General features: G+C 34.1%; 1 pseudogene; it reads left to right on the forward strand.

Moving 5' to 3' along the window:
- The first annotated feature begins 4,738 nt into the window (after positions 1-4,738).
- On the forward strand, positions 4,739-5,481 carry LOC108685787 (annotated as a pseudogene).
- The last annotated feature ends 16,358 nt before the right edge of the window (positions 5,482-21,839 follow it).

Consider the following 21,839-nt stretch of genomic DNA (forward strand, 5'->3'; position numbering starts at 1 on the left):
CATGGTAAATGATTTTTTGAACTGGCTTGAACCACAAAGGATCTTGGATTTTATTTCATATATTAAAAAGAAAGGGAAAGTATATTTTTTTGATGATAATTTATGTAATTTTGCGTATTACATTTGACATTTGAGTTATTTATATTCGATTACGCGTGTATGATAAAGCAATAGGCAGTTGTATTCGCGGGTACATTCTCTTTGAATTCAAATTCTAATCGTATTTATATCCACAGTGTCATTCTTGACGGACTTGTTTTGTCACGAGCAGTCAATAGTTATTAGAACAAAACCTTTCAAAAAGGAATGTAATTGAAATGAAGATTCATTTCTTTCACGAGGGATTTGATAGTAAGACGTTCGAAAACGTAAATACATATCATACAAAAGAACCGCTCTGCGTTTGTTGAAGTTTAGATTCAGATCATCGTATGGATAAAATGCAGAGTTTAGATAAAGTTTCACATTGGTTAATTTACAGGTATTGTAAGTTTTATGTCCTGTCATGATATTTTTATTAATTATTATCAGTATTATCTGCAGACCAAAGATAACGTATCGCTTTTCCAACTGATTCTTGATAGCCCAGGAATATTTCGTTGTATTCAGCAATAAGGGGAACTCATATAAATCTCATGAATGGAAACTCATACTCAGATATCGTCCGCTTTCTAAAATGCGTAGTATGGATAATTTATTAACATTCAACGCAACGTGAGGCATTCGCCATTGTACTTTGAATAATTTAAGCATTGGCTTTATCGCTGAATCTCCCACTGTGTTATAAATTGTATGTTATAAACTAAATTGTTACCGTTGCGCGCTCGTATAAAAATTAATTTATGATGAGCGTTAATTACTATACATTTGTAATCTTCGTAAAAGCCCAATATGCTGAGCGGTACACAAAAATTGAAGTATCCATCGTCTATCATTAGGTTTTTCGCGATATCACTATCGATAAATCCAGCATTATACCAACTATATACGATTTCATTAGAAAATGTTGTATAACTCTTCATAAGATTAGTTATTCCAACGTTTCTGCTGTGATCAATCTTCATATCATTGAGTTCATCGAACATGAACTCAATTACATCCAAGATTTGCTTTTGTACATTTTTTTCCTTTGAAGTCAATCTACCTTCGACGTAGAGAATGCTTTCACAGTAACGTGTATAAATCCTGTCATATGGATATCCTTCTCGTCGCTATGTCTAAACGTCGTGTTAATGTATGGATTGTACGTGTGAAACTCGAACTTGATGATGCGATCGTCAAAGGTTGATTAGCCTCCAATATTCAAGATATCAACCATCTTAGATATTTCACAAATTTAGATATTTCGTACAACAAAGCCCAATGATTGAAAAAACGTTCGATACTATGAGTTTTTTTCTCTGGACGCTCGAATATTTTTTATCGCTGTCGTCCTTCTGGGGGGATAAAAATTATGTTCTCTGTCTGTTTCGCCTGCTCATTAAGAAAAAACGTTAATCTCACGTTATCATTGTCGTATTTCTTTATCGCTATCGTACATGCTCCGTACATTATTTATTTATATTTCAATAAGTGCACAAGTAATATATTGCTTCACTTGTCAATTCGTTTTCAATGTTTTTATTTTCGCAAATTGTCAAACCAATGTTGTACGGACTGTGAGAACTTACTTATCGAGTCATCTACATTTGTCCACTTTTCTCTCCAACTCTATGAATTTCTCAAAATTCATCTTTTGTAGATAGTCCAATTTTTGTTAAAAATTTTGCTCTTCTCTTTTTCCAACTATTTCCTCAATTTTTTACAGACATTCTTGAAAAGTATTGATATAATCCAGATGATTTATTTTGATTCTTTTCTGCAATATAGCTTTTAATCCTTATTTTCTCGCAGTAAACGTACAACTATTCATCTGTAATACTCACTGCATTATCACATTTATTGTTATTCAGATCAGACTCCTAAAGATCAATAATTTTTCATAGACAGTATTAGCTTTCTTGGTCTTTTTCTTATTTATCTGAAAGAAAAAAGATATATCAATATATAGCTAAATTGGTCGTGTTAAGTAGTAATCGTGATTCGAATATATTATACCTAAGTGTAATTTTGGCAAACATTTATACATAATGATAATGGTCGCGTTCAGCAAACTCAACTGTTGTGGAGCGGATCCGTGAGTGCTCGCTGCTATTGCTATTGGTATTCTTCTAGATCATCCATCTTTTCTAGATCTATCACTTTTATATTATATTTCATAATGCATACCACTCAGAATTGTTATTCATGGTGAATATTAAAATGAAGAATAATTAAGATATTTTTTAAATTCTTTTTAATTCAAACATATCACTGCGTATCAGCTACTAAACGAACTTTTATTTCAACTGTCGGGCTTCCCCTCAAAATGGTTGTCAACTAGTAATGTAGGCTAAAATCTTATTGAGAGATTGGCCATCAAGAGATTAGACATCTTCTGATTGATCCGCTATACTTTTCAGGACATGTAAAATAGAATGCGATAGATGCATAAAATAGAATGAGAAGCATGGATGTCTCATTCTATTTTACGCATAATCTATTCCATTCTATCTTAAGTTAGATCTTGAAAAATATGGCGGACCAAACGTCTCTAATGGCGTGTTTTCAATGTCTACAGAAGACTAATTTCGCAATTTTTGGAGATTTTATTCGCGTTGATTACATTATATTTCGTGGATCGGAAATCCATACAGGAGGACAATAAGAAGAAGAAAATTGCATTATACTTTTCAATCTCTAGAAATGGTCTTAACCTATAAGCAAACAATTAAAAATAAAATGGTTGCAAAACTGTTGCTTTATATCTCTTTTCAACGTATCCTTTAATGCAAATGATATAATGTTTATCTACACTGTTTTATTAAATTAAATTTAAATTAAATTAAATTGGAAACCATAATCTATAAAATGGGACGTTACAAACGGTTTTTGTATACTGAAGATGATATTCCTCGATCAACCACTTCGACGACAACGAATTGTTTATCAAAGAGCGTCATTGAAATATCGGAGCCCTTACATTTTTGATCAGATATTATTTGTTATTTATAATCATATATCGAAATTTTTTAATTAAAAATATAGTATTAGAGTTTTTTCTATTAAAAATATAATATTAGGGTTTTTTTTATATACAAGAAAAATTAATCCCTCCAATTTTGCTTTCTATTTATATATTGGTATATACATCTGAATCTAATTAAATAATTAGTTCTTCCTAATCTCTAAAGCAAAATTTTCAGATTATAGACGTGAAAAGTGTGTGAGTTGTAGCGGACGGAGGAGATAATCTAGGAGAGCGAACTGCGACAAATGAATTTATTCTTAAGAGATTTCTGCTGCCACAGTTCGTTTTCTTTTAGAAAACGAACTCACCATATACCCTTTCACCATTCATAATTTTCATGTATATTATATAGTCTGCAATTTGGAAGCTTTGTTCTAAAGTATGATGGAAGAATACTCCATTATACATGCTCCAAAGTGATATGTGATTTAATTGTTGATGTATACATATGATATCGAAAACTCTAAGTAAAATAATTCAAATCAATTAATTTATTGTATGAAAATTCCGATGTATAACATTTTTATTTTACAGTGAAAATGTTATTTTGTATCAGAGTACAATATCAACATCGATATCACAGAATAATGTTGAAATAATAGAAACAGTAACACAAAATAATTTTATATCTGTCAATAGAATTACTGATAACTTATGTATGCCACATTCCTGGTATAAAGTAATTTTATGGAATTATTCTAATTATTGTATATACATTTTAATAGAATAAGAATATCCATTTTCTTAATTACTATGTTGTTTTTATCTTGCATTTTTCTTTTTAAAATAACTGTAATGAAATATATGAAGTCATCACTAATATGACAGAATCAATTAAATCTTCCATCTAACGTAATAAGATCAGAGAAATTATTATAAACTTATCGTCACAGACTTCAGAGTTCACATCATCAGAAAGAGCGTCAGAGGTAGACTTTGATGTAAAATCAACAGAGATAGACTCTGATATAAAATCAATAGCAGAGGAAGGCTTTTCGACCAATAATATCTTATCAGATCCTGTCGATCATAGCAGTGAGACAAAAACAAGAAATTGTCGGAGACTGTGTAATTGTACAACCTCTACAGTTGATGATATTATTTTCATGTGCCTTGTATTAGGAGTGAGACATAATTTAACATAGGAAACACAGCTTGACATTTTGTGAATGATAAACTCCATTTACAATAAGGAAGATATTTCACAAACAAAGTACTTTCAACATAGAGAATGAAAAAGAAAACATATTTTATCACATTTATTGTTATCCAAAATATGAAACGGAAAAAGAATAATTTACTACAGTCTATGTATTGTTCTTATTGATAATGATACTGATGTTTCTAACCTCCTCCCCCTTTAAACTTTTTCCTGTCCATATCGCTAGAATCTCAGTTGCAAAAATTAATTAAGGATTCACGTATAGCATCTTTATTGCTCACAGATTAATCGCAAAAAGGAATGCTCTGATGCATTTGAGGATATATATGGGGAGCAGTACAAAAAACATTGTGGTCCTGGAAAAATATTCTCATCCTCTTTTAATTTTTCAATTTCTTTCTGTACTGAGTAGTGTATCAACTGGAAATTCGACTAATAAATCATTATGATCTATTTATGTAACTATTAATGAACTCCCATTTAAAGATCGCACCAATTATATGCTTCTTGCTGGACTATATGTTGGATCTAAAGACCCGAATCAAATGGTTTTCTTGCAACCCTTTAATGAAAAACAAATAAACTCTCCTCAGAGAGTTTTTCTTGGATTTACGAAGAAAAAGAAGTTATCAGTAAAGTTCTCTTTATATCCTGTAACTGATTCTGTTGCAATCTTTTCAACATGAAGTTTTTCCATGCATTTTATGACTGTACATTTTGTTATGAGAAGCAAGAGAAAACAGGCCCAAGATCGAGATGCTTTAATATTCTCTCTGAAAGAGCAGATGAAAAAATGGCAGAATTCATTTATCAAGATGCAAGAAGAGCTTATGAAAAGAAGGATAAGCCAGGTCAAGATAAGTGGCACACAAGAGTATGAAGGACTCATCTATTTTGATGAATGCTCTATTTTAATTTAATTAATGATTTTGTCGTTGATTATATGCATGCTATCCTGTTGGGTGTGACAAAATTACATATGGAATACCTGTTTCATTCTACTAAAAAGAAATGTTGGATAGGTATGATAAATACTATTGCTTTAAAGAATTTTACTGATGCAATAGATAGTCGCCTTCTCAGCATACAACCTCCATCAGAAATAATTAGAAGTCATTCAATCAATGATTGTTGCAAGTGGAGTGAAAGCTTTAGAATGGAGGTCATAGCTTTTGTTCTATTGCGTACCATGCTTGCAAAGTCTGTTTAAGGATAAATATTTGGTTTATCTCGCTATGCTCTCCCACGCAACTAATATTCTCCTTCAACTATATCTCCTTCATTCTGTATCTCGTGCTAAAGTTGAAAAGGTACACCACCTATTCCTTCAGTACTCCTATAACTTTCAAAAATATTTTGAATCTAATGCCCAATCTATAACCTTCACTTACTCATGTGTGCAAATGTTTCATTAATTGGGATTCCTTATAAACAGACAATGCATTTTACTATGAAGGGCAAAATAGATACTTATTACAACTATATCAAAGTCCATTTTACACAGATTGCTCGTAAGTTTCTTAATTCACTATCTATCTTATGCGAGGAGCTTGTATCATCTGGAAGATGTGATGAAATCACCATTGATTTCTCAGAAATGGTTTTTAAATAAGAGGTTTAAATACTTTATGCGTTCTGATGCACTTCTCTTAGGGAAAGGACAGCGTAATGTTTCCATTTTGCCTGAAGAAGAACAGTAAGTTTTGGAAATTTTAATGCTAATGATTTAACCTTTTTAGGTTATTATATGAGAGCAAGTCAATAAGTTTTTAGAAAAACATAATAATACACATTTTTTTTGATCGATTCATTTTTATTTCTCAACATAGTCTCCTTTCAGCTCAATACACTTGATCCAACGATTTTTCAACTTTTTCAAGCCGAATAATATGCTTTGTCCCCTTCAAAATAAGTTTCTGTTTCGGTGATGAGCTGCTCTCTAGTGATGAATCTCTTTCCTCCGAACCATTTCTTCAAGAAATAGGAAATAGTCGCAGGGAGCTAAATCTGGCGAATGTGCTGGGGATGTAATTCGTAGCAGAATTCACTGAATTTAGCCATCAGTGTCGAACACGTGTGAACCGTCTTGATGGAAGAGCACTTTCTTCTTTTAAATGGGGACGTTTTTTCTTTAAATTGTTGAAACGGTCCAATAAGGTTGCGTTGTAATCGCCATTGATCGTTTGTTTCGACGGAAGGTAATCGATATGAATTATATCGCGTGTATCCCAAAAACACTGTGGTCATCACCTTTTCAACCGACTTTCCGATGTTTGCCTTCTTTGGAGCTGGTTCACCCGATGAAGTCCATTGTTTTTTGAACATTCCTTCGTCTCGGGTGTGAAGTAATGGATCCATGTTTCATCCAAAGTAATGAATTGACGCAGAATTCTGTAGAAAATCTGAATTACGTTGAAACATCTCAAACATTGTTTCGAAATCGTCACACGGTCGCGTTTATGATTCACAGTGACAAACGCGGCACCCATCTTGCCGATAGCTTTTTCATACCCAATTGTTCGTGTAAAATTGAAATCATGTGATATGACTGTGGCCTCAACAAGCTCGCGCACTTTCACTCGTCGATCAGTCAAAACAATATCGTAGACTTTATCGATGATTTTTGGCAGCCTCAATTGGATCAGGTGCATCACATATGGATGTACGACCACGTTTAAAATCATTCACCCAATTGTATACAGTCGCAAATACTGATGCTATGAACATTATCCAACTCGGCTTTGATTTTTTTCGGCATTAAATCTTTCATATATAGATGTTTGATCATTGCACGAAACTCGTTTTTTTTCATTTTGTAAAATATTCAAAAGTTGTTCGCTTTAATTGTCTACAGAAATGAAACTACGCGAAGAATTCCGTTCAAAATTTGATAATAATCAGCTGAGAGATGCTACTTGTCAAAAAATAATGTGACCATGACATTGCGAGTGCCTTCTGATAGATTTTTCAAGAACTTATTGACTTGCTCTCGTATTATGGATGAGATGTACTTTCTTTCAATAGATTGATAAGAAGAAGAATAACGATTCTTATATCATCTTAAGAGAAAATTATAAGAATAAAATATATTGCCATATAAAATATATTGTCACTGTTGAAAGAAATCGTTATACTTCTTGTAGATGTAGTTAAATGTCCAAGCTTATTAGTTCCAAGTTTGTTAGTTCAAAATGATTATGTGCCTCTGAGACATGTTCTTAAAAGAATTGACAAAATGATGTGCATCAAGTTGTCTCTCATCAAGCAGCCGTGTGTTGAAATGAATTTACCATGTAATAATACAACTTATGTGTGTGACAACTTTCGGTTGTCATCGAGATTGATAATTTAAAAGTTGTAAAATGATGGATTTATAATGTAAATTTTTCGATATTCACTTCTTCATAAATAGATTTCAATAAATTTATATTCTATTATTATATAAGTAAGTTATTCATGAATGTATGAATCGAATCTATTGTCGTCTCATAACAGCATAGACATCGCATAGTCGTCGCACTCGATATGCTAAATAGGGCTATCCGTGTCGGTATACATAATTTTACATTTTTCATGAAAGAGCGGTAACATGTACTCGTAGTGAAATTCGTATAAACACGTTTTAAATATATCGTGTATGCACATACTCACGTATATCAGTTTGTTGAATTTCACTTCGAGTTTCCGCATTTCTATCGCGACCAGGTTTTCGGAAAAAATGCTTCTACTGTGAAAGTTTGGTTTCACTCTCATCATTCCTTCTATCTATCGTATCTCTCAATGCATTACGAGTCGCATATTAACATGATTACGTACATTTTCCATGGTCTTGCCGAAAACCGCATTGTTCATTAATTTGAATAAGTTTTTCTCGAACTCATTCTTTGCTAAAGTTCTAAAATTTGATTTTTTTTCGATATACTCGCGAAGCCATAGAGATTGCGCGAATTGCAGTATACGATGGATCTTTGTAATGCGGAGACCGTGACGAGTACATTGCTGCAGATTGCGATAATGTATGACGTAACGCTTTTTATCATACAATGTTACGAAGAGCTTCTTCTCTCGCTTGCTAGGGGGTTTCTTGCGCATTGGACAAAACGGTAGAACGCATCATGGACACGTTGCGGATCTAAGTTAATCTCGAGAACGTAACCTGTCGGTGAATCTAACGCGATATTCATAATATCAAAATTGTCTACGTCGTTGATCCAACGAAAATCGGCATATAGCAATGGTTGACACATTACCCAACCGTCTTGTTGATGTCATAGTACATCAGGTCGATGGTTTCGAGTTGATGTACTATGACCTGGATCATACGATTTTATTTGTTGTTGGCCTGCGCAAACATTGACCTGTTTAAACATTGACTCAGACTGCCACGTATACCACGTTCAATGAATAATTGACTACGTCAACGACAATAAGAAAATCGAAATTGACACGAGCATGTTTCAACTTCGCGTTCCATGTAAAACCAGATAATATAATAATATGCGGGATGAAGTCCATAAATGATGATGCAACTATCCCGAAAATTCTCAAATATATCGGCCAATACATTTGTTTTTAAATATATTAGGTGTACAACTTTGCTTCCGCCGTTTTCCTATAGATGGCTTTAGCGGTAAGTGGTGGTTGAAATAAATAGATTATAGATATCATACAATAAACTTGGGCATCTATCAACATAACCCCATAGAAACATTAATTGATTTGTGTCTGAATCATAAAGTTATTCTCGATTGAAAATGTCAGTTTACGAGCCAAATTCTCGTCATTTGCGGGAGGTTTTAATTTTTTGCTTCAATATGAAGAAATCTGCGGCTGAGGCTCATCGAATGCTCTCAAATACTTATAGTGAGGCCGCTATTAGTAAAAGAACGTGTCGTGAATGGTTTCAACCCTTCAAGAACGGTGATTTTGACGTCCAAGATCATGCTCTGTATTTGGTGGGACCAGCTCGGCGTAGTGTATTATGAACTGTTAAAATCGACTGAAATAATCACAAGCGATCGGTATCGAACGCAATTGATGCGTTTGAGCCGAGCATTGAAAGACAAACGGCCGCAATACAACGAGAGACACGATAAAGTGATTTTGCAGCATGACAATGCTCGACTCCATGTTGCGAAAGTGGTCAAGACATACTTGGAAACGTTGAAATGGGAAGTCCTATCCCACCCGCCGTATTCTCCAGACGTTGCTCCCTCTGACTATCACTTGTTTCGATCAATGGCACACGGCCTTGCTGATCAGCACTTCCGGTCTTATGAAGAAGTAAAAAATTGGATCGATTCGTGGATAACTTCAAAAGATGATCAGTTTTTTCGACGCGGGATTCATACGCTACCCGAAAGATGGGAGAAAGTAGTGGCCAGCGATGGACAATACTTTGAATCCTAAATGTATAACCAGTTTTTTACAATAAAGCCTCTTCAGAAAAAAATTTCGGAAAAAAAACGGCGGAAGCAAAGTTGTACACCTAATGGCGAATCGCTGTCGTATGTTCACGGCGTGCACGTAATCACTCTTGGATACAGTGTCGTCCGTTAAAGAACATTATAAAACGATTCGCGCGGAGGTAAATATGTTGTCTCCAATTTTTTGATACAGTCAACGTATTCGTATGGAAATATGTAAGAAGATTGAAATTCTCCGCGCTGAGGTTAAAAAATTCTGATCGCGTAATTTTCAATTTATCTTTATTGAGATACGAGGCTAATTTTTCTAAACTGTTACTGAGAAATTTAAATTAATTAATAATCGTAATTTTATACAAGTTTTCTTTTGATCATTTTTGGTGCTATCGACATATTTTGTAAATGAAATGTATTTTTCTTTAGTTACGGGAAATAGTTTTATACGTTCTTTATACGCTATATTCTTAATAATAAAGCGTAGATAAAAATGTGCATAGATAAATTATGAAAAATGGGAATGCAATATGAATCTTTGTAATTCAATTTGAATACGCGGGGCCTCTGTATCGTCCGATCAAGTGGTGTACTCGCGTGTCATCCAGCGCGAACAGTTTTTCGCACACATAGCAGTGCGTAGTGCTGTTAAATTTTTGCCAATCGCGTAAAATCTGCCATGGGAATATTTGCAGATAGACAGGATAATATTTACATTATAAATTTTTAAGTTCCTCGACGAACCATGCAACGCAATCGTTACCGTGATGTGAACGATATTAGGTGTACAACTTTACTTCCGCCGTTTTCCTATAGATGGCTTTAGCGGTAAGTGGTCGAAATAAATAGATCATAGACGTCATACAATAAGCTTGGGTATCTGTCAACATAACCCCATAGAAACATTAGTCGATTTGTGTCTGCATCATAAAGTTATTCTCGATTGAAAATGTCAGTTTACGAGCCAAATTCTCGTCATTTGCGGGAGGTTTTAATTTTTTGCTTCAATATGAAGAAATCTGCGGCTGAGGCTTATCGAATGCTCTTAAATACTTATGGTGAGGCCGCTATTAGTGAAAGAACGTGTCGTGAGTGGTTTCAACGCTTCAAGAACGGTGATTTTGACGTCCAAGGTCATGCTCTGTATTTGGTGAGACCAGCTCGGCGTAGTGTATTATGAACTGTTAAAATCGACTGAAACAATCACAGGCGATCGGTATCGAACGCAATTGATGCGTTTGAGCCGAACATTGAAAGACAAACGGCCGCAATACAATGAGAGACACGATAAAGTGATTTTGCAACATGACAATGCTCGACCCCATGTTGCGAAAGTGGTCAAGACATACTTGGAAACGTTGATGGGAAGTCCTACCCTACTCGCCGTATTCTCCAGACCATTGCTCCCTCTGACTATCACTTGTTTCGATCAATGGCACACGGCCTGGCTGACTAGCACTTCCGGTCTTATGAAGAAGTAAAAAATTGGATCGATTCGTGGACAGCCTCAAAAGATGACCAGTTTTTTCGACGCGAGATTCGTACGCTATCCGAAAGATGGGAGAAAGCAGTGGCCAGCGATGGACAATACTTTGAATCATAAATGTAAAATCAGTTTTTTACAATGAAACTTCGAATTTCGGAAAAAAAACGGCGGAAGCAAAGATTGTATATCTAATACATACACAACGAGTTATGAACAATCGGCATAATATGCTAAGCTAAATACCCGACGTTGCTGATACGTATAACTGAATATTTTCATGTCAATCTTTATATTCTCTAGGGTGCATTCTAGATCGAAGTAGAACCATGAACGGATGCGCTTCTTCTTGCGGCAATTGCTGAAGCTCAACCACTTGTCCTCACTGGGCAGCCGAATCGCGCAGTTGTTGAATTTTCCATAACCTATGGATATCCAATTGCTTGTATGAAAATAGTGCAGGCATCTGGAAAATAATATAAATTTTTATTATTACTTAAAAAAAAATGTTGTTGAAAATATTTATAATAAGATTATAATTACAAAGAACAGCGAAATATAATGATGCACCGATATGCGCGTGTGGTACGAACAACATGTCGTCGAGTCTATCCTAGCATCTCCTTTCAGGAACGTGACAGCGGGTGAGCGTTATCGCAAATCCTCTTGACGTGAACAAATTAAATCTCCTGCGAGATGTCACATCGAAGTGCCATGGGAAAATAGCGATAAAATGAGCGGTGATCAGTGTTCGTACGATGGACAATGCGTGCTTCGTGTGGTCGGTGGTCGCTACTTTGTACCTGACGGAAAAGTATGGAGCGAGAGTCATCATTACACTGCATTACACTGCAGTATTGAATCTCGCAAATATCGAATTTCCAATGATATTAAAAGACATTTCTAAATTCAAATGATTGAATACGGTGTCGATCAATATATATACAGCATTGGAAATGGGCAGGTCTTTCTTCTGCTCACCGATTCACCGAACAAGAAAGAGAACCATATCAATCTCCTGTAAGATTCACGCAATGGCAGCATTAGACAGCATTTTGCGTGAATCAAGAACCTGTCGCACCTCGTGAATTCGCAGATTAATGGGAAAAAGAACAAAAAGTTTTTCTGCGATCGTAAATATGATAAGAAAAGCTAATAAAAAAAACAGAAATAACGAAAAAAAATGATTTCTCTATTTATAGGTGTCTCCATTGCTTCAGCTCGTACGAAAAATTGCAGTCGCACGAAATAGACTGCCAAAAGATCAACGACTGCGCCATCCAACTGGCGAGCGAGGATGACAGGCTCGAATTCGACAATTATAACAACCGAGAACGAATGCATTCATCATTTACGTCAACTTTGAGTGCGTTTTATGCAAGACAAAATCCGACAAGGAAGACGCATCGTCGTACGCGTATCAGCGGCATGAAACGTTTATGGTAGTATAGGCTACGTACGATGCGCGTACGACGACACATTATCGTTGTATTACGTATGCTTACGTCGCGATGAAGATTGTATAGCGTGATTCGCGCGACAATTCAATGATTTGGCACATCGCGTGAAAAATATCGTTTCTGCCAATGTGTCCATGAAAACCGAAAATGCGAGTCTCTCGCAAAACTGAGATTTGAAATGGTCTCCGAGGCGGCCGAAGGAAACACTGCGATCTAGTCAAATTCCGCACGGTAGGACGCAGAATGCATAGACATGGCTTGCGCGATTCGCGGAGCTTGCAGGGCCTCACACCAATTAGGCGCGATAAGATCCCCTTGTGGTGATAGCAATCACTGCGTGCTCTCGGAAGGATCAGCGCCCAGCACTTGTGCTGGCGAGCGAACGGGTAGCACGACGGAAGGACATAGGACGAGAGAGAGGAAAAATCAGGAGAGCGAACCTGAGGCCCGATGGGAGGATTTCCTGGGGGCGGGAGGGGGTGAGAGGAACGTCACGCAATTGTAAGGTCGCTAATTGCCATATCCGGAAGATCGTCGTGTTGTCGGATTTGATGTGCGAGACGCACGTGGAATTGTCGTGCGTCTAGTTTTTCGCGATAATTGTGTCTGAGCCTCCCGCGACTCATTGTAAGGTTTTCAGGAGAGTTACTTTCCGTCTAAGCCATAGTCTAATTCATTTCATTAAGTCTTGTCGTATACCGATTGATCTTGATTGTATCGAAACTTTGTATTGTGATGTCTGTGTATTCTCTGTCTATTTCCGACATTTTGTAAAGTAGTTCGAAGCCCCGCGGATGAGCACGAGATCACGCCGTATTTGCGGTGTTATCATAACCGTTGTCTATCTCGGTTATTAGAGTGTCGAACTAATGCGGTTTGCAGTATTCTTATGGTACTCATGTTGTCGAGAGTTAGCGTAATTAATACGCCTCGCATAAAGCATATCGAGGCCTATACGAGGCTAACGCATTTTGATCACATAATGTTGCTGTGACCTCGTCGATGAGTGTGAAAATCGGAGATTAATCTAATATATTCATTAATTCTTATTGTTACTCATTACTGTATAATTTATTGTCGCCGCTTATTCGCTTTTCCACACAGTCCTCTATCCACAAACCGCCCTCTCTGCCATTTCCGAGAGTGAGCTGCCGGTTACGAGAGCTATCGACGTTTGTAATTCTGTAGAAAATCACGTAGAATCTCCCGAGTAATTTCGATAAAGAGGGGCACTCGCTCGTGCCTGGCGCCCAACTCGTTTTCGAGATCTTACACTCAGGAGTTACTGCGTAAGTGCTTTCTATTGGGTGAGGTCAGATGAAGGTTCGTTATAACGACAGGAATTTTGCCGAATCGAGAGAGAATTAATTGCGAACGCGAGACGAAGTCTCGCCACGCTCGTGAGTTGCAAAACACACACACACACACACACACACACACACAGTGTAAATCCGATCGGATAACCTCCACGCGGTACATCTTGAATAATGCTAATGCGTTATTGTAATTTTTAATCTTCATAACTCTAGATTTACTTAATCAAAAGAGACTTTTTTATAGGATTTTATAAACCTCTTGACATCAGCTATTACAAATAGAATAAAAGTAGCTAGAATAAAAAGTAGGATTTTTCATTTTAAAAAATCGATGTGACCTTGATCTGACCTTGGCAAAGCCTCGCAAGGTTAAACTGGAATGATCAATAAATAGAGCTTTTTAAACCCCACAACTTTGGTCTGAATATATTTTTGATTGAATCTTATCCTGGGGAGACAAAAGGGTGGACAGGTCTGAGACACCTTGCATATACATGTATATATAAAACACATTTTTTTTTGTTATTATATTATAATGTACAAAGTGTAATTAATGAATCTTTTTTACTATTATTTCGTAAATGTTATTTCGTAAATTTCATATATATGTATATAGCTCAAAATTATTAACAAATATGTGAGTTTGAAATGCGTACAATATAATAACTATTTAACAATAAAATATAATTTTTCATAATATTGTTCATTAATTTCTTAGCTTTTTTGATCTTTTTAATTTTAATAATAAAATATTTCGTAGGCGTACGTGCGTAGTGCGTTTGTGAAGAATAGAGCTTTTGTCATCTTTAAATCGATTTACAGTCGACTAATAGCTAGCAAATAGTTAACTTATAGTTGATTCATAATTTATTGTTGAAAGTCAATTGGGAACAGTCGATTTTCAACAGTCGACTATATGCCGACTGGAAAAAGTCGACTATAAATCGACAAATATTCGTGGGAATAATTCCAAAATGTAATAAAATATCAGGTAAAATATCGATTATATCCTTTGCATTTTTAACAGAACCGTTATTATTGTATCATGCAATATTAATTAGTAATTATTTACAAACATTATCTGACTTAGATCTGTAATATATTCCTTCCCCCTCCAGATAACAAAATATTAGCAAATTATTGACAGATAATTAGCAAATTCCACCGATTGCAGATAGCTATTTATTGCATTAAACTCAGGATCTATTGATGCTGTATCAACAGATATAATTCTACTTAAACAGATATAATTCTGAAATCAATTGCGCAGACTCACACACGGGCAAGCTTAAGCTTGTGTCACACCACGCCTTGTTTTCAAATGATTTTTCAGACTTAGAAAATTGAAATATTGTAGTAATGTCACAAATTAAATTAACAAATTGGTATTTTAATAATTTAAATAAACATTCTATTAGAAAGAGATGTTAATATGCTAGAAATATGTGCTAAAATAAATTTATTGCGACAAATATTATCTCAGCCGAGAGGTAATATATTTTGCAATAATTTATTTACTTAATATAATATTGTATAATAATAATTGAAGCTTCGGTGATCTAAAGGCTTATTAGGACGCTTGCATAGAATGCTAGAGATCCAAGTTCTCCAGGCCGAGGTAATATTTTTTGCAATAAATTTATTTACAGATTTTCATCACATTAACAACTCTTTAATAGAGTATATGTCTGATTGAACATCAAATTATTAAATTTCTTGTCAATTTAATTTGCGATATTACTACAGTATATCAGTTGTGTTTCTAAGTCCGCAAATCAATTCGGCGCGCAGTTCAAATGACTATATATATAGTACTATATATAAATTCACATAAAAATTATTTAAGCATCTAAAATCTAGTTTTGAGTTATAGGTTTTAACTTTTATTTATGTGTATTCACATTATACGATCTTAATAAATCATTTATTATTGCAGATAATTTAAATTTTTCTGATTAGTTGAATTTTAATCTTTAGGGTGTGTCCCCTTTAATGTTCGCAACGCTCGCAATCATTTCCTTATCGTTTTTAAATATTAAACAATGATGAAATGATGCTCGCGAGCGTTGCGAATGTTAAGTGGCACGCACTCTTAATTGGCAATCCTCAGTTTCCAGCTACTTTTGGTGGCAGTTTGTCAGCATTTCCTGATATTATAGATTCTGTGGAAAATTTGTTGCTTTACTATCATCATTTACTCAAATTCTGCTCAAAGACTGTTTCAAGTTTAAATTATCAGGGTTGTGACAAAAATGCATACAATAGATATGCTTCTGACATAATGTAATGTTATATTTATACTGTGTTAATAAAAGAAATATCTATAGGTAAAATGTATTTGCAAATTATTATACTTATTGATAATGCGTGTGTAATCCTACATGCTTTGAATAAAATAATAAATACACAATTTCATATCTTTAAATGTTCTTTACTTGGTTTTAATGGAAGCAATGAGCTTAGAAAAATGTATGAACTTACTTCTTCCCATAAAATAACATGCACATTTTCGAATAACAAAAATGTCTCATATGGAGAATGTTTTCAAAATTCCTACCGACTGTCGTAAAGATTTGAACAATCTTGAAACATTTTTGGATAAAAAAAAATTTCGATTACATGATAAGTGTCCAAATTTTTAACGTTTTGAATGTTCATTTAGCGTTATTTAAGAAAATACTATACCATTTTTTTAACGTAAAATCGGTACTATCTTAAGCATATCTGGTAACGTAACAATTTCTCAGATGACTAGAAAGATTCTTGAAAAATGAATTACAAACAATTATGCTATAAATTACAACCGGGCAGGTAGAGCAGCTAAGAGAGCTTTCAAATCTTTAAAAACGAAGAACTTTGTTGAGTTGTCTTTTTTTATTTTTTCTTTAACCGGCGTCATTGTGGTTGGGTTATAATAAAACTCGAGACATTTTTAAACATCTGTATTTTCTTACATACTTCGTAAATTTTAACTAACCGCCTAAATTGTAACTAGAGCTAAGATTTTCTAAAACCATTGTTAATATTGTGAGACTAGACCAAAAAAATATTTGGATTATCATAAGATATATTAGACGAGTTCTAATCCTAGAGAGTGGCGCGAGGTGCGGGAGGGTATTCATTGACGCGAAGAAGGAGGGGGAAGGCGCGGGGAAGTCCCAGCGCTATCGGTATTTACCGATATGATGCCGCTATGTTGTAGCATCATGTATCCTTGGGGACCGCACCCACACTCCACATCCCACCACCATTGCCGTCGCCGTCGTTGCCGTCGCCACGGACCTCGCATCTATCGTCACCGTCCTCGTCCCACCGCCGCGACACCATGCGATCTTACATACACTTACCGCACATACTTACTATCTATCTTCTTATTATGTTTCGTCATCTGTCCCACCAGATGTTGTCACTCTCGTTGTATCTTTCTCTTGCGCGCAAAAATATTTTTATTAAATTTTTATTTAATAATTTAAATAGACTGAATGCTTAATATGGAAACAACTCGTTTACGTAATGAAGTGTTACGAAAAGAAGAGGTATATTTATTTTAAGAAAAAAAACAGTATATTTATTTGAGTCTAAATTACATTAAAATATTTAATTAAATAATTACAAAAAAAATAACTAAGAAAAATAAAAAAAAATAAAAAAAATATGTATTGAAGCACCATTGTTTCTGTAAAACGGAAAGCATTACATTAATATGTAACATATATAAGAAGAGAAATTTACATACAATATAATATAAATTTATAATTCTTACAATTGCAATCTTCAGGCTCTGGATCGGACTTATATGACCGCAGACAGAATAATTCCGCCAAAAAAATCCACCAAAAAAAAGTCCGCTTTTTCCCAAATATCGATTCGCTCCTCTCGTTTCTGTTGTGTCTCTCGGCTCGCATCATCTACCAATTGGCAGTATTCACAAATCCTCGTATTTTGATATAATAACGAGGTACATCCTAAAAAAAAGTATTATAAAAAGTGAATTAGAAAATAAATCTATTTATACTTACCAAGGGGATGATTTGTACGCCCACCTCATTCCATAACTGCAGCCTGACTTGCGGCTCGTATCGATGTAAGATACTGGAAAAAAGAAAAATAAAAAGAGAATATGTCAAATATTTTTGTGTTAGAAACACAATATGGATCTCCAATACATCCAATAGGTTGCTCATCGTTTGCCTCGATCCTGACGTTACATTACGGAAAGATAAAAGTTTTTTTCTTTTCTAAAAAAAAAGAAAAAGAATCACACTAACATAACTGTCACTTTCATTTTTATTTAATCACAGAAATGTGCAAAAATATTCTACCCCCTAAATGGTAAAATACCATTGTACGTTTATAAAAATCACGTTGTAATACGTCTCGAGTGCAAATATAACAAAGACTGATGCTGAAAAGTATCCTTTGCCATAGCAAAGCTATCTAGGCTACATTTCCGTTGTATAAAACAACAATTTAGATCATAAGTGCCGTCACGAGAAAAATTATCGCTTATATCGTTACAGCACTCTTTATAATAGTAGCCTAATATATAGTAGCTGCAATTATTTCTTCTAAATATAATTTTCCTTCTAAATATAATTTTTGTTGGTTAAGAAATTTACGATTTTTGTTTTAATTGAAAAATTCATTATAGTTATTAGAAATATAAATTTTATTTCTATAATTACTATTTATATACAGTTTCGAATATATTAAACTATAGACAAAATTTTGCTTAATTCTGGTATCGCAAAAATATTCGGACACTTAACAAGATATAATAATATAAATATCTATAAACGAAATGATAATAATTTTAATACTTTATTGGACTTTTTTTGGACCTTTTTGTTTAATAACAAGCTGCAAACATTTAAGCATGTTAGAAATAATTTTTGTTAAATAATCTAATGCGCGTTCATTCCTCTTTTAATCGTAATTTTAGTTCTTGTTTTGATCTTGTAGGCATAATCCAAATGTCTATGGTCTAATAAATTCCATAAATTTTCTATATTTAAATCTGGTGACGTCTGTAGTGAAGGATGTAATACTTTTGGACAGTTATATAATAAATATTCTTGCACTATTCGCGATTTATGTTTTGGATCATTGTCTTGATAAAATTTGAAATTACCTCGTACATTCATGTTATTAGCACTTTTTATTAAAATGTCTTTTAAAATACTTAAATATTTATTTTTATCCAAAATTCCGTCAATGAAAACTAATTCATCCACTCTTTTACTTGAAATACAACCCCAAACCATTAAACTTCCATCATCGTGTGTCATGGCTTCAAATTTTTCAGTTTGAATTCTTCGTTTACTTTTCGCCATATCATTTTTCATCCGTCAGATCCAAAAATGTTAAATTTGCTCTCATCAGCGAATATTACATCATTCCATTATATTTGTTCTTTAGAAATAAATTCCTTAGCGAAAATTAATCCGATTCGCTTCATTTATGAACGACTTTTTACAAGCAACTCTACCATTGTAATCAATGTTTCTTTTAATGCTCGATGAATCAGGATTTACCTTCTTGTTAATCTCTTCGTATAATTCTGAGTTCAATTTTGTAGCATCCAGGATTTACTTTTATTTCCCTAATAATTTTACGTTTATCTCGTGAGTTAAGTAATTTTGGACGTCCTTTCTAAGGCATTGATTCAATGCGATTTTCACGAACATATCTTTTTACAATATCATAATCTGCTACCGTATTTTTACTCACATTTATTAATTTACCGATTTCTCGATATGATTTGTTTTTTTCATAATGAAAAATAAGTTGGCGTTCATCAAATGAACTATTTTTGCCTTTACGTTCCATTTTCACTGTTAACTTGAGTGATCTTGAGGAAATTACCGTAGGTTAATTCAATTCAACATGAAATAAATCACATATTTTGTATGACTTACTTCGTGGTAAACAAGTAAGAAATAAATTAACTTGATTTCCGAGGGTCAGTAAATGTAAAATATTGTGTTTCCGATATTTTTGCAATGCTAAAATTAAAGATTAATTTATTTAATATTTTTTACATTGAAAACTACATTAGTTAAATAAACAAAATTAATGTTTTTTACATTTATAATGAGCGTTTTTCAACGATTAAAAAACCGTAAATTTCTTAATCCTATAAAAACTATATTTCAAAAATAATAATTTCTCTATTATTATGATGTCCGAATATTAATGCGAGTCACTGTATATACATACATATAATATGTACATATTATACATACATACAAATGTTTATATCTACGTACATATATGCGTATATATGCATCATACGTACATGATTCGTGATATGACAAAAAAAAACAGCGTTGACTGTTGTTTATCTAAACGGAATACGATGGCACGAGGATGAATGAATGGATGGATGGATGGGAAGTAAAGAAAATACATAGTGACATGAACGAAAAACTTTTTTCATATGTTATTACTTCCATATGTTATTACATCGTTCATTTCTTTTTTTTGTACATAAAAACTAAAACCAATAGCTCGCAATCGATGAGCTCCATTAAAGATGTCGCTAATCGCGTACCATATTGTGTCTTCTGCTGCGATGTTGGAGAATCGCGTATACTTGACCGTATCGATGAGTTAATTGTTCGGGTTAATCGTTCGAACGTTACATCGATACCATCAAATTCAAATATACATCGTAGCGTCGTTTCGGTCATTGTAATGCATACAGATGAAGAATTGAGACATATGAGCATCGTTCAGCGTGCAAATGCTGATGATCCAACGTTTATAAAATTGTCCTTGTATTCGTTTCGCAGTATCTTGTAAATATTCCATCGCTGCTCGTAGAGACGCTTCCACGTTTCGAGAGACAGCGACAGTTCGTATCAATGATCTCACAGGGCGATCTCTACGTAACTCGATGAATCAGCGTTGATTCCAATTTCCAAATACTTATAGCCCATAGCTGTCAGATCATAACGTCTCAATAAATGCACCATGCGATGCTGTGTATGTATGTAACATTAAAAAAAAACGTTACACGTTTCTTTTGTGTATAGAACGTTGAAACATGTATACTGCAATTCTTCTTAGCTTCATACAATGCGTTGCTGTCTTTAGAAGTTTATTCAACCGTTCGTACAAGTGAGTATCGTAAGATTGATTGCATTCGCGTAAATTACAACGTATATGGTAAAATTTCTAGAATCGAGGGGGTAATTCTCCTCTCTTTCCAAGAATTGCGAACGTGTCGATACATTTTATCGCGTTTTTTTTTCTATATATTTTCTTTGTTTGCGAGTTTATCAATGTTTGTACTTTATGATTTATATTTCGATGGCATTGATTATGTTAATGATGATTATAAACACGTTACAGTTTTTTCCCCAGGACATTCCCAATATCTCGCTTTTTCCTTTGATGGCGGTGGACTTGACGGACTTGATGACAAGGAACGGTACTCTTTTCGCTCGATCGATTTTCGGCATATATTTTCTTTTATTCGATCCATGTTTTAACGTTCGTAACTGTAAAGCTTGAATGAAGAAAGTCTTATACATTACCTATATACATTGCATATATGTATTATCAGATCGGACATGTCGCGATGCGTTTAACAGAAGCATCGATGTTTTCGAATACATATATATATATATATATATATATATATATACATACATATATATATACGCTCATACATATTCATTCATATATATATATGTATATATATATATATATATATATTAGGTGTACAACTTTGCTTCCGCCATTTTTTTTCCGAAATTCGAGGTTTTATTGTAAAAAACTGGTTATACATTTATGATTCAAAGTATTGTCCATCGCTGGCCACTTTCTCCTATCTTTCGGGTAGCGTACGAATCCCGCGTCGAAAAAACTGGTCATCTTTTGAG

The sequence above is a fragment of the Atta colombica genome, unplaced genomic scaffold, assembly GCF_001594045.1.
Source record: "Atta colombica isolate Treedump-2 unplaced genomic scaffold, Acol1.0 scaffold16, whole genome shotgun sequence".
In the NCBI taxonomy this organism is placed as follows: domain Eukaryota; kingdom Metazoa; phylum Arthropoda; class Insecta; order Hymenoptera; family Formicidae; genus Atta; species Atta colombica.